Source organism: Hemitrygon akajei, chromosome 1 (genome assembly GCF_048418815.1).
Source record: "Hemitrygon akajei chromosome 1, sHemAka1.3, whole genome shotgun sequence".
NCBI classification, from domain to species: Eukaryota; Metazoa; Chordata; class Chondrichthyes; order Myliobatiformes; family Dasyatidae; genus Hemitrygon; species Hemitrygon akajei.
In genome coordinates, this window is record NC_133124.1 from 211,671,365 (window position 1) to 211,684,769 (window position 13,405).

The window sequence follows — 13,405 nt, forward strand, 5'->3', positions numbered from 1 at the left end:
AACCATTCAGCTGTGCTTAAATTCAGTAACAGTTTTCACTATCTTCGTTCTTTGCATGTTCTGGGCCTTTGTTCCCCCTTAGCCTTTCATGTCTAAGGCCGAAGTTGAAGGTGCAACGTCTGTGGATCTATAAGCCCTCTTGAGGCTGGAGACCAAAAAAGATGGCCTGTCCTGGGGTTAGAGGATGTGTAAGTGTGTGGGAGGGACGAATGGGTCTTCTTTTGCTGTTGTCGCTTTGCCACTTGGTCAATTCTATATTGTTCTGCCAAGCGTGGTGGGCATGCTATACTGGTGCCAGAATATGTGGCAATGATTGCCGGCAACCCCCCAGCACATGTGTGGTTACATTGGTTGTTGATGCAAATGGTGCATTTCATTGTATATCTGAATCTGAATCAGAGCAGGTCACCAGCAATGAAATAGACATTGGCAGGGGAGGTGGTGGTTTCTGTTTCAACTCAACCACACCATTCTATTTTGGTTGTGTAGTCCGCTCAGAGTGATCGTAAGCAAGAGGAGATGACCCCAAGGGCAAGGCCACCTGGTCCATGAAACAGGGAGGAAAACTGAAAAATGCCTCTAGCCAGAAAGGGCCAGCAACCAAAGAGTTCTCTGGACAACAGCTTTGTCTCCACCGTTCAGAGGATCTGGATGAGGGGGCGGCACCATAGTGTAGTGGTTAACACAACACTTTACAGTGCCGGCGATCCGGGTTCAATTCCCACCGCTGTCCATAAGGGGTTTGTGCATTCTCCTCGTGATCGTGTGTGCTTCCTCCGGGTGCTCCGGTTTCCTCCTACAGTCCAAGGAGGTTAATTGACGAAGGAAGGAAGGAATGAAGGATGCCTCTGGCCAGGAAGGACCAGTTCTCCGGACAACAGCAAATTGTCCTGTGATTAGGCTAGGTGTTGCTGGGCGGCACGGCTTGAAGGGCCAGAGGGCCTATTCCACGCTTTACCTCAGTAAATAAATAAATAATTGTTTCTTGCAGGGGGTGGAGCCTCAAGCCACATCTGGCCTCATCTGATTTTGACAATGACTGTGGCAGAGAGCCCAAGACTCTGAACCACAGTGGGCTGTCAATGGTGCCTCAGATTCCAGCTGGAGTATTTCACTACTTGATGGAGGCCCATGGGAAGCAAACAGTTTCCAAGATTGGGTTTCCCAGGATTCTGCGAATGATTGGAATGATGGAATTCCAGCCTGTTCATGAAGAGAAAGAGGTCTCACCTCCAGGAAGTACAGCTTTCAAGAGATATTGATGGCAAATGCCCCACTCCCAGTACCACCTAACCCATTATCAAAGGTTTTGGGGAGCAGGATGGAGAATAGGGTTAAGAAGGATAATAAATTAGCCATGATGGATTGATAGAGCAGACCCAATAGGCCAAAAGCCTATTTCTGCTCTTATATCTTATTGACTTACGGTCTAACCTAATCGTTCTGCCCATACTTGGCTCCCTGGGCAAGGTCACCAGAGCATGGCCTCCTCCCCTACTGCGTCCCTACCACAGATGGGCCTCCAGCCCAATGCTCACGTGATGATGGTGCAGGGCTGCGCCGAAGAGCAGGTGGCAGAGCTGGAGATGTCTGGAAATCTCTACAGCTAACCCCAGAGAATCTCCCCTTTCTCTCCTATCCGATGCTTCCTTCATTATCTGGCAATATTGCGGGCACAGCCTGCGCTTGCTGCCAGCTGACACTGAACACTCAATCCACTGAGACTAACCTGCCATCCTTGGGGGCAGGTTTGGAGTTGCCCCCTCCTCCTTCTCCACCTTCACTAGATCACCACAGCTAACCAATCTTGACCAATGACTCACTAGGACTGCTTTACCTGTCAGTTCAAAGTTCAAAATAAATTTATGATCAAAGTGCGTACATATATGTCACCATATCTGTTTTGCATATATATATATATATATATATATATATATATATATGTCATGGTGACATATGTCACCATGGTCTGTTTTTTATCAATTATGGTATTGTTTGCACTGTTGTAACTATATGTTGTAACTATGTAGTTTTGTGTAGGTCTTGTAGCTTTAGTTTTTGGTTTGTTGGGTGGTAGAGTTGGTCTCCTGACTTAGTGTGTCTGGGTAGTCATGTTTTGTCTGGTGGATTTGGAGCTCCTTTCCGGGGAATGCGCTAAGACAGTAGCACGATATTAATACGCAGCAGCCTCTCCGGACTCTGGATTTGGGGATTGCCAAACGTTATGTGGATTCTCTGGTGTAGTCTGTTTTGTCGTGTGCTTTTGTGATATCATTCTGGAGGAACGTTGTTTCATTTTTTAACTGCATTGCAGTTGTGGTTTCTAAATGACAATATACCGAAAATTCAATATAACACTCTGAAATTTATTTTCTTGCAAATATTCACAGTGTCTGAGCAGCGGTTGATTTCATCCTCAATGTCTTCACTGAAAAGAGAAACAAAAGTGTTAAACATAGAATACAGAACACAGAAGATTACAGAGAATATACCCCCAGCCTACAATGTTATGCCAACCATTAACCTACTCTAGGATCAATCTAACCTTTGATCCTCTGTTTTTCTAGCATCCATGTGCCTATTAAGAGTTCTTGAATGTCCTTAATGTATCTGCCTCTACCACACCACTGGCAGGGTGTACCCACCAGACTCCATGTAAAAAACTTACATCTAACATCCCCCCCCCATACTTTCCTCCAGTCACCTTAAAATTATGCCCTTTACTATTAGCTACTTCAGCCCTGGGGAGAAGTCTCTGGTTGTCTCTTGATCTAATTTTACTATTAAAATAATACAAATTATGTGTATTTTAATGTGTAAAAAATGGACAGCTACCACAAAGTATCCAAAGGTTGTTTAAAATGAGAGAAAGTCAACATGATTGAGAGGAACTTGTATATTTCAAAAACAAAGGATAAGAACAAATGTAAAAAATCATTGTATTTCAGTCAGAGGGGTGAATCTATGGAACAGTTGTAGTGAGAATTTTATAACATGCACTACACTTAAAAAGTTTAAAAAATTATTTAAAAATTATTTAATGAACAAGTATAAAGTACGTGATTTAAATGAATGGGAGTAATGTAAATAAATGATATTTGGAATTGGATTTTGTGTTAAAAGATTATGATTTTTTTTGTTTTTGGTGTGATGATAGATGCCAAATATGTTGTTGTATAAGTAAGAGGGGTGGGCGTAATAAGCTGCAGCTTCAACCTACATCCTTTCGGTCTGTTTTAAAGAATATCTATGTTTTTTTGTTGTAATTTTGTCCTATGAAATCATCGTTATGAAATCCTCATTGTAAATGATGCTTTTCGTCATGTTTGTACTGACCGAAATAAATTAATTTCATTCATATGCCTCTTATCACTTTCAGTGAGAGAGGTGGGGAAGTTTATATATTTACTTACTGGGATACAGCACAGAGTAGGCCCTTCAAGCCACGCCACCCAGCAATCCCCTGATTTAATTTGAGCCTAATCCTGGGTCAATTTGCAGTGACCTATTAACCTACCAACCAGTATGTCTTTGGACTGTGGGAGGAAACCATGTGGTCACGGTGAGAGCATTCAAACTCCTTGGAGGCAACAGCCGGACCTTCCACCGTCAGGTTTGTCAATCGGCAGAGATTGTGTTCAGAAAGGGGTGTGAGAACAAGAATTAGACGTGAGCACGTTATCACACTCAGCCACCTCAAGTCTGCGGACATCGGACACATGGCCAGAAGCAGCTGGTATCCCTTTCCGCCAGGCCCCTGGCACTCAGCCGTTTGCTTAACATGTGGATGAAGTCCTCATAGTGAATTTGCTCAGGTACGGGTTGCTTTGCTAAATTTGTTCATATTATTATTCTTTAACTAGCCATAATATTGAGACATAATTATTGCATGATTTGTATTCCTGTGATTAAAAGGATTAAAATGATGTCCCTCCATTCTGAGGTTGTGCTCTCTGGTCCTAGACTCCCCCCACCATAGGAAACATCCTGTCTACATCCACCCTATCATGGCCTTTCAACATTCAGTAAGTTTCAATGAGATCCCCCCCTCATTCTTCTGAATTCCAGTGAGTAGAGGCCCAGAGCCATCAATCACTTCTCAAATGATAAGCCTCTCAATTCGAGAATCGTTTTTGTTGACCTCCTTTGAACCCTCTCCAATGTCGGCACATCCTTCCTTATTAAGGGGCGGGTACGTCTTTGCAATATGGGAGGAAACTGGAGCACCCTGAGGAAACACACATGGTTGTAGGGAGGATGTGCAAACTCCTCATAGAAAGCAGCAGGAATTGAACCCCAATCGTTGGCAAAGTTGATCATTATGCTAGCTGCTACCCTACCGTGCAGCCCTAGAGCTCTCCGATCAAGCTGTGTGGTGTTGTGATTACATTGTGTGCTGGTGGATGTGTTTGTATTTGGTTTTGTGGAAGTATATCTGGTTGTTTGTGTATATGCATTTCAGGTGTTCTGTATTTCATTTACATACATGAACTGATACTCAGTTAAACAATAGGTTGTCTTTTTTATACCTTTTAACTATTTCAATGAAACTTTAGCCAGTCGTAGCAGCTACTTAACTGGGGCAAAATATACTGGTCCCAATGTGTCCCAATTAACCAGAATCCACTATATATATATATATATATATGTGTGTGTGTGTGTGTGTGTGTGTGTGTGTGTGTGTGTGTGTGTGTGTGTGTGTGTGTGTGTGTGTGTGTGTGTGTGTGTGTGTGTGTGTGTGTGTGTGTGTGTGTGTGTATTTAATACTCATGTAGTGCTTCTCTCGTGCATGTTTGTATTTGATATTATGTTTTCATGTGTACTGTGTGCAGTTGTTGGTAGTGTGTATTTGTTAATGTGACTTTGTATAGGTGTGCATCTTGGAAGCTGTGAATACATTAGTTTGAGAGAGCGTGACATACTGGGTCTGCTATGAAGCAACGAGATGGCAGGTGACAGAAGTTTTTGTAGGGGAACACTTTGCATCTGGCGACCACAATACCATTGGTTTCAAAGTAAATATGCAAAAAGATAGATCTGCTCTGTAGGGTGAGATTCTGAGTTGGAGAAAGGCCAATTCTGATGGTATCAGGAATGATCTGGCAAGTGTGGAGTGGGACAGGCTACTTTCTGGCAAAGGTGTACCTGGAAAGTGGAGGTTGCTGGGGCTGGAGGGCCTGAGTTTTAAGGAAAGGTTGAGTAAATTAGGATTGTATTCTTTAGAGTGTAAAAGATTGAGAGGAGATTTAATATAGGTAATCAAAATTATGAGATGTATAGATAGAGTAAATGCAAGCAGGCTTTTTTCCACTGAGGTTAGGTGGGACTACGACCAGAGGACATGGGATAAGGATGAGAAGTGAGAAGGGGAACATGAGGGGAAACTTCTTCACTCAGAGTGTGGAATGAGCTGACTGCACAAGCTGTGCATGCAAGCTCCATTTCAATGTTTAAGAGAACTTTGGATAGGTACATGGATAGTAGGAGTATGGAGGGCGATGGTCCTGGTCTAGGTCGTTGCGAGTAGGCAGCTTAAATGGTTTTGCCATGGACTAGACGGGCCGAAGGGCCTGTTTCTGTTTCTGTTATAGACTCTATGCCTGTGTTTCGTGTGCGTCGGTACAATGTGTGTGTGATTGCGTAGCGATGTGTTTTAAATGGGCGTGTGGTGTGTGTGTGTATGCATGCAGGTGGCATGCTCGCAAGTCTGCGTTTCATGCGGCGCGCGCTTGCGTTACGCATGTCTCTTTGCGAATGTATATCTGGTTGTTTGCGTGTGTGTATTGTGAGCGTGCTTGTAGTGCTGGTCGGTTGCGTGTGTGATTTTGTGTAATGTGTTTGGCTTTATGTATGTGTGTCAGGATAGTTAAGAGTGTGCTTACACAAACTGAGTGTGTGTATATATATATATATATTACATGTACATATATTTCCGTATCTGAGTGTGTGAAAATATATACTGAGGTTTGCCTGGAACCAAAAGGAAATCCAAAGAGTCCCCTCCTCCTCTCCCACCCCTCCCCCTTACCACCCCCTCCCTTCCTACAAACACCAGAGCTGCTTGTGCAGACTCTTCCTATAGCCTTTGTTTGCTGAGACTGAACACGGTTATATTGGCAACCGAAACCATGTTATTGTCATGCAAGTCCAACCTCATCTCTTGTAGCAATATGTATTAATGTATGTATTTAGGACTGGGCGCGCAGATGGATTTAATTTTTAAAAAAAACCCTGATAAGGTTCCCCGGACGCTGTGGAGTCGGGTCGGTATTCGCTGTAGCGAGGGGGGTGGGTTGGATAATTATTACAACCCAGCCTGATCAATCTGAGACAAGCCTCATATGAGGAATTCTCATGAGATTGCAAAAAAAAAATACGCTGGGAACAGCGCCTTACTCTTCAGGCGCGGTTTTCACTAATCTCCCAAATCATACTTCATCGAAAGTTAAATAAACTGGGGGGGTTTTCGCGCTGCATTGAGTGGACCAGCGTTTATAATCCACGCTGTTCGAAACATTATATTGTCTTTAAAACAAAGTTTAAATAAATAAATAAATTCGCGTGATTTTTTTTTGTGTTCGGTTTTGTTGTCAATTGTTGGACGCCCACCTGCGAATGAAGCAATAAACTGGGGGGGGGGGGGTTAACACTAATCATACTCGATTGTAAAAATCAATTATTTAAAGACAGCAGTTTTTCGTTTGCTTGTAACCGCGAGGGATAAAAATAGTTTTGCCAGGCCCAAAATATGACCGGATTTAATACCGCTTAGATTTCCGAACTAGATTTTGTTACCAAAAAAATATTAAAAAAACATGTTTATCGCCTGGGAGGGGTACACGTGAGTTAAAATTATGTCAGCAGACTGAGGGTTCTTCGAAAAAAAAAAGAATTTGGTAGGGAGGAAACCGCGCTTGCTTCTCATCAGTTACCGAATAAGCAAACAGGGAACCTGAAGTGAACGCTCTTCCAGAGTATTTTCCCGCTTCAGTCACGTTTCAGGCTCCAGCTTAACGTACATTTTCCCAGAACTATTCCAAGAATTACGAATCCGTCTTTCCGTGCCGGGGAAGGGGTGGTGGGGGGGGGGGTGGTGTGAATTATTGCATTTAAGTTTACATTTACAGTGAAACGCTTCTGCAGAGGGGCATTAGTGGAGGACAACCGTAGGGGAACAACGTGGGGAGTGTTTGACACGCGTGCATTGAAAAAAAAGTTTACGGGCTGCTCCATGGATCTGTATTGTGGGGCCGTTGCCGCGGTCTGAAGGAAAAGGTCTCCCCTCACTAATCAGGAAGCCCTGTAGTAAATGATTCTCCCCCCCCCCCCCCCTCCCCAGTCAGCAATCTGTTCCGTTTCACAGTTTCCAAGCGACGGGTCTTATCCATTAACCCCCTTTGGTCCGGGCTGCGAGAGCTGGGCCGAGGAGAGTGAGCGAGTTCTGCACTAAACTGTTTCCCTTTAATCACCCAGTCCCGGCGCTTCCTTTGTGGCTGACACTTGCGACGTGCAGCACGTTACTGGGAGCTCTTTCATCCTTTCTCCTGACCAGACTTTCCAAAATCGTCACTTGCACTTTTCTTTTTGCAAAGGGGGAAATAATGTGATTTGACTCCTCAAACACGCACACACACACACACATATACAATCACACAAAGGCAGTCGGTAAGTGGACTTTTCTTGTCTTGTCCTCCCGCCTAGTAGCGTGCGTTGGTTTCTCCACATCGCAGTTCGCATCCCCTAACATAGAACGCGGTTAACAAAAATATCCACGCCGATTTCTTCAAAGCGAATCTCACACCACAACAAAAGCGGGTGTGAAATTCAGTGAAACAGATGGGTGTCAGAAGCGCGAAATTGTCAAAGAGCAGTAAACGCGGCGGCAGAACAAAAGTGGATTTAGTTGTTGAACCTTAATGTGTGTATTGTGGACTATTCTTTTAAGTCACGGAGTCTTCGCACCGCGGGCCTTTGCGATTAAATTTGCAATTCCATTCTATTGTTTCACGCTCAATGGCAGCCGGTGTTTGGCGGTGGCTCCCCGTTCTCTGTGTGTGTGTTGGGGCTTGTCGCGTTTAACGTTGGCGTTGTGACTCGGTTATGTTGGAACTGTGCGCCACGAATTTGTTTGAACGTACTTTTAAAGTTTGGCACTTGGCTAAAAGCTTTTCTTCCCCCGTCAGCCACGTGCTGAGATTGGGGCTATAAGAGAGCGCAGCAACTTTTTTTTCGGCAACTCTGTCCCGCAAAGTGGGAGACAAGAGTGAGGGGGTGCAACTATTCCGTTCTCGTTATTCCTCCTGAAGTCGAGGGAGACGGGGGAAGGGGTGGCGGGGGCTTCGGCGTTTTAACAGGGCTGGCTGCACATCTGTTCTTGGACTAACTGGCTTTGTTACAGAACCATTGTTAGTTATGAGGGAGAGGGGGTTGTTTCGACTGTTGGGAGTTTGCGCAAAGTGTGTGTGCAAGAGAGAGGGGTTATTAAACTGATTGTAAGTGAGGTACATGAATCAGTAAGTGAATATTTTAATAAGGCCGGCGCTGGACGGTGAGACGGAGGAGGGGGTTGTCAGCCCTGAGTGACTGGTTCGGGAACAAAGACGGCAGACTCAGTCAGAGGCGCGCGTGGGCGCGCACACATACTGCACCGGGGCTTAAGGCTGCAAGAGTTTGGAGAAAGCTACTGGCTCTCTACCCCCAGGGATTTCATAACGCAGTCCCGAGGAGGAATTGTTCCCGGGTCCACAATCCGGCAGCTTCCTGCAGCCGCTCTAAAATAGTTTGCTCCGCGCCAGCACTCCCACGCAATCGGTTAGTTGGAGGGGAATTGACAAAGGCGAGCGCGCTCTCCCCTCTCAGCACACTGTAGACCGAGGTCTCCAAGTGTTGCTGCCCCTGAAGCCCTTCACGCTTTTGCCGACAGAATGCTCCCCGCCTCACGTTGTTTCTGACATCTGCTTCTACTTCTAGTGAACTGGAACCGACATTTCATTCGGGGGTAACAACAGTTCCCACTTCAAGTTGGACACTGAACCGTGTACAGCAGCCCCGAAATAGGGAGAATGAGTGGGTGTGTGGGTGGGGGGGGGGGGTTCATAAAATAGAACAAAGGAGACCATGGTCCAAAGTTTTACTCGGAAATATTGCTGCCTGTACTTTTGTAAGAGATAGACATGTGTTGAAGAGATCCAGGTAGAAAGTGCATTGGAAGCCCCTCTGCTCACATTGATTGCCCTGTTCTCTCTCTTCACACAGCGTAATCGGACTGCCTTCAGCTCAGTTGTATTTACTGCCCGGCCTCGTACGTTGCAGACGTGCGTCTTGTGGTCAACTTAAGTAAATGGTCAGAAACTCAGTGGCCACTTTATTTGGTACCTCCTGTACCCGGGTCATTGCTCCTGATCTTCTGCTGCTGTAGAGAAGTGCATCTACTTTAAGGTTTAACGTGTCGTGCCTCCTGCGCGAACTGTTGCGTTCCAGTCTGGCTATTCTCCTCTGCCCTCTCTCATTAATAAGGCGTTTTTGCTCATAGAACTGCTGGTCACTGGATGGTTTTTAAAAAAAAATTTCACCATTTTCTGCAAACTCCAGAGTAGGTGTTCCCAGCCATGGAGCCCTACCATAAGCCGAGGGGTCAGTGGACCCCAGGTTGAGAACCCCAGTTCTAGAGACTGTTGTGCATAAAAATCCTAGGAGCAATCCTAGATCAGCAGTTTCTAAGATACTCAAACTACCCCATCTGGCACCAACCATCATTCCACCATCAAAGTCACTTAGATTGCATTTCATCCCCATTCTGATGTTTGGTCTGAACCACAACTGAACCTCTTGACTGTGCCTGCATGCTTTTATGCTCTGAGTTGCCGCCACATGATTGGCCGATTAGCATTAATGAGCAGGTGTACAGAGCAGGTCTGCCAAATAAAATGGTCACTGAGTGTAGGCTGTCTTTATGTTATGTTTGGGTGCCATTTATTGCAAGCACTGATGTAGTGGGTGATAGAAACAAGTACTCACACAGTGAAGAAGTGTTTAGAGGAACTGCCAACTCAAAAACTGCTGGCAAATGATGTTTGTGTAGATGGGTATTATTATGGTTAACATAGACATATTGGAAGGAGATGAACACAAGAGATCAGAATCAGGTTTATTATCACTGACTAATGTCATGAAATTTGTAGTTCTGCAGCAGTAATGTAGTCCAATCCTCCAAGAGGACCCAACCTTGTCATTGCATTTGGAGGCCTGTGTGCCTCAGTGACAGGGAGGACTATGTTGGTTGGAGTCAGGGCTTTGGTTGGTTGGAGTCAGGGTCACCCATGCCAAACAGGTCAAAACGTAGAGGCCGGACTAAAACTGGCCCTGCGGTCCTCCAGGTTCAGGGGTTCAGCTCAGGGTTAACAAGCCTGACTCCTTCTGCATCTGAGTGCGAAGGATTCCTGCGTCTACACCCAGGAATTGTGTATCTGACAGTAGTGAAAACTGAGAGGAAGTGACTGGCATGATGAAGGAAGCCCTTAAGTTCTTTCTGAGATGGAGGACCTTCACTGCTGCCCTAAGTAGTGTGTGTGTGTGTGTGTGTGTGTGTGAGTGTGTGTGTGTGTGTGTGTGTGTGTGTGTGTGTGTGTGTGTGTGTGTGTGTGTGTGTGTGTGTGTGTGTGTGTGTGTGTGTGTGTGTGTGTGTGTGTGTGTGGCAGAGGGGAAGAAGCTGTTCCTAAAGCATTGAGTGTGGGTCTTCAGGGTCCCGTACCACCTCCTGATGGAGGCAATGATTACAGAGCATGTCCTGGATGGTGAGAGCCCTTAATGGTGGCTGCCGCTTCTTCAGACATTGCATATTGATGATGTGGGCAGGCTAGTTCCCATGATGGAGCTGGCTGAGTTTACAGCTCTCTGCAACTTATTTCAAACCTATGCATTGGTGCCTCCATAGAAGGCATAATGCAACTAGCTAGAATGCTCTCCACAATACATCCGTGGAAATTTGCCGACGTATCAAGCCTCCTCAAACATCTTAAGAAAAAATGAAAAGTTTCTGCAGGTGCTGGAAATCCTGAGCAACACACACAAAATGCTGGAGAAACTCAGGAAGTCAGGTTGAAAGGCTGTTTCTGTGCTCTGTCTGTGACTTTACACATATCTGCCACTGTGCTGTGCTGCTATGCATACTTGGTATATTGGTATTGGTTTATTATTGTCACATGTACTGATACGGTGAGAAGCTTTTCTTTAGCATTCCATCCAGACAGGTCATGCCATACATAAGTACATCAAGATAGTCAAAAGAAAACAGTATGCACAATATATGTTGCAGATACAGAGAATGTGCATTGCAGGTGAAAGAGTATAAGGTGGAAGCGCCATTAGGAGGTAGATTGGGAAATCATGAGTTCATCTTTTAGTGTAGAACGGTCTGGATGGGAAACAGTTTCTTCCCTCGGGTCATTAGACTTAGGAGCTCTCCACCGCATCTCATTCGCCGTGTCACCGGTTAATTTGATCTGTACCTTACAGTATTTAATTTTGCCCTTTACTTTGTTTACTTATGCATAATTAATCTGTAGACTTTATTTTTACTTTTCTAAGTTATGCCCTGGTTTGGAGAAACGTTGTCTTGTTTGATGGTATGCATGTATATAGTTAGATTAAAATAAATTTGACTTGTATGCAAAGTCCGATACCAGCGGGATGGAAGCTGGTGGTACATATTCTCAAGCCTTTGTAACTTCTGTTCAACATACCATAAACTTGTAGAGTACAAGGTTCTAACTTCTACTCATCTAATGGACTTTGCTATTCTGTTAACTCACTTGTGCCAAACCACATAATCATTTTGTGTACATTGGCATATTCCAAGTGTGTGCATTCCCCCACCCTATACCGTTGCTGGACTGTGTACAGTCTCGCACAAGCTCACGTTCTGTGAGCTGCCTTGTCTCCTGTTTCCTTGTGTGGATTGTCCTCTCTCCTCAGCTTTTGTCTATTTTATATCTCATTAGAAAATGTATTGTCATAATGTGATCATGGTCATGTAATATACCCAGTACAGGTTGACATTCCATACACCAGCCCTCATAGAGGGATCAGAAGTGGAGAGAGTGAACAATTTCAAGTTCTGGGTGTCAATATCTCTGAGGATCTAACCTGGACCCAGTGTATCGATGCAGTTACAAAGAAGGCACTACAGCAGCTACACTTCATTAGGAGTTTGAGGAGATTTGGTATGCCACCAAAGACACTCACAAATCTCTACAGATGTACCATAGAGAGTGCTCTAACCGGCTGCATCACCATCTGGTGTGGGGAGGGGTGGGGGGAGTGGCGACTGTGCAGGATCGAAATAAGCTGCAGAAAGTTGTGAACTCATGGCCACTAGCCTCCCCAGCATCTAGGACACTTTCAAGGAGTGGTGCCTCAAAAAAGTTGGTGTCCGTCATTAAGGACACCCATCACCCAGGTCATGCCTTGTTCTCAATGCTAGCATCAGGAATGAGGTACAGGAACCTGAAGGCACACACTCAACAATTCAGGAACAGCTTCTTCCCCTCTGCTATCCGATACCTGAATGCACATTGAAATCATGAACACTCCCTCTATTTTTAAATTTCTATTTTTGCATTACTTATTTAATTTAACAATTATATACATACTTACTGTAATTAAGTTTTTTTCTATTATTAAATATTGCATTGTAGTTCTGCTGCAGTCAACAAACTTAATGTCATATTCCAGTGATATTAAACCTGATTCTGACCCATACTGTGTCCATTCCACAATATATACCCATGATGTGCAGATTTCTATACTTAATACACATTTTATGCATCAACCTACCATAAGACATAGGAGCAGAGTTAGGCCATTCAGCCCATCAAGTCTGCTCTACTATCCTATCATGGCTGATTTATGATCCCTCTCAACCCCCATTCTCCTGTCTTTTCCCTGTGACCTTTGATGCCCTGAATAATCAAGAACCTATCCAACCTCCACTTTAAATGTACCCAATGCCTTGGCCTCCACAATCATGTAGGAGTTGTCAATGTTTCCCCAGTCCTCATATGACTCTGGCTCCCAAGTTGCTAATCCCCCTCTAATGCGAATACACTCAGTGGCGACTTTATTAGCTACAGGAGTGGAATAAGTCATCTTCCATTACTGTTTCAAGGTTCGATATGCTGTGCATTCATAGATGCTCTTTTGCACACCATTGTTGTAATGGGTGGTTATTTGAGTTACAGCTTGAACCAGTCTGGACATTCTCCTCTGACCTCTCTCACTAACAAGGCATTTTCAGCCACAGAACTGCTGCTCCCTGGAAGTTTTGTTTTGCTTTTCACACCATCCTCTGCAAGCTCTAGAATCCGCTGTGTGAGAAAGTCCCCAGAGATCAGCAGTTTCTGAGATA

General features: G+C 44.6%; 1 protein-coding gene across 1 annotated transcript in view; it reads left to right on the forward strand.

Moving 5' to 3' along the window:
• The first annotated feature begins 7,415 nt into the window (after positions 1-7,415).
• Positions 7,416-13,405, forward strand: part of tet3 (tet methylcytosine dioxygenase 3) — a 329,399-nt gene continuing 323,409 nt past the window's right edge. Inside the window, exon 1 of the mRNA XM_073059934.1 lies at positions 7,416-7,665. The gene's annotated coding sequence lies outside the window, so the exon portion shown is untranslated. The remainder of the gene's footprint in view (positions 7,666-13,405) is intronic.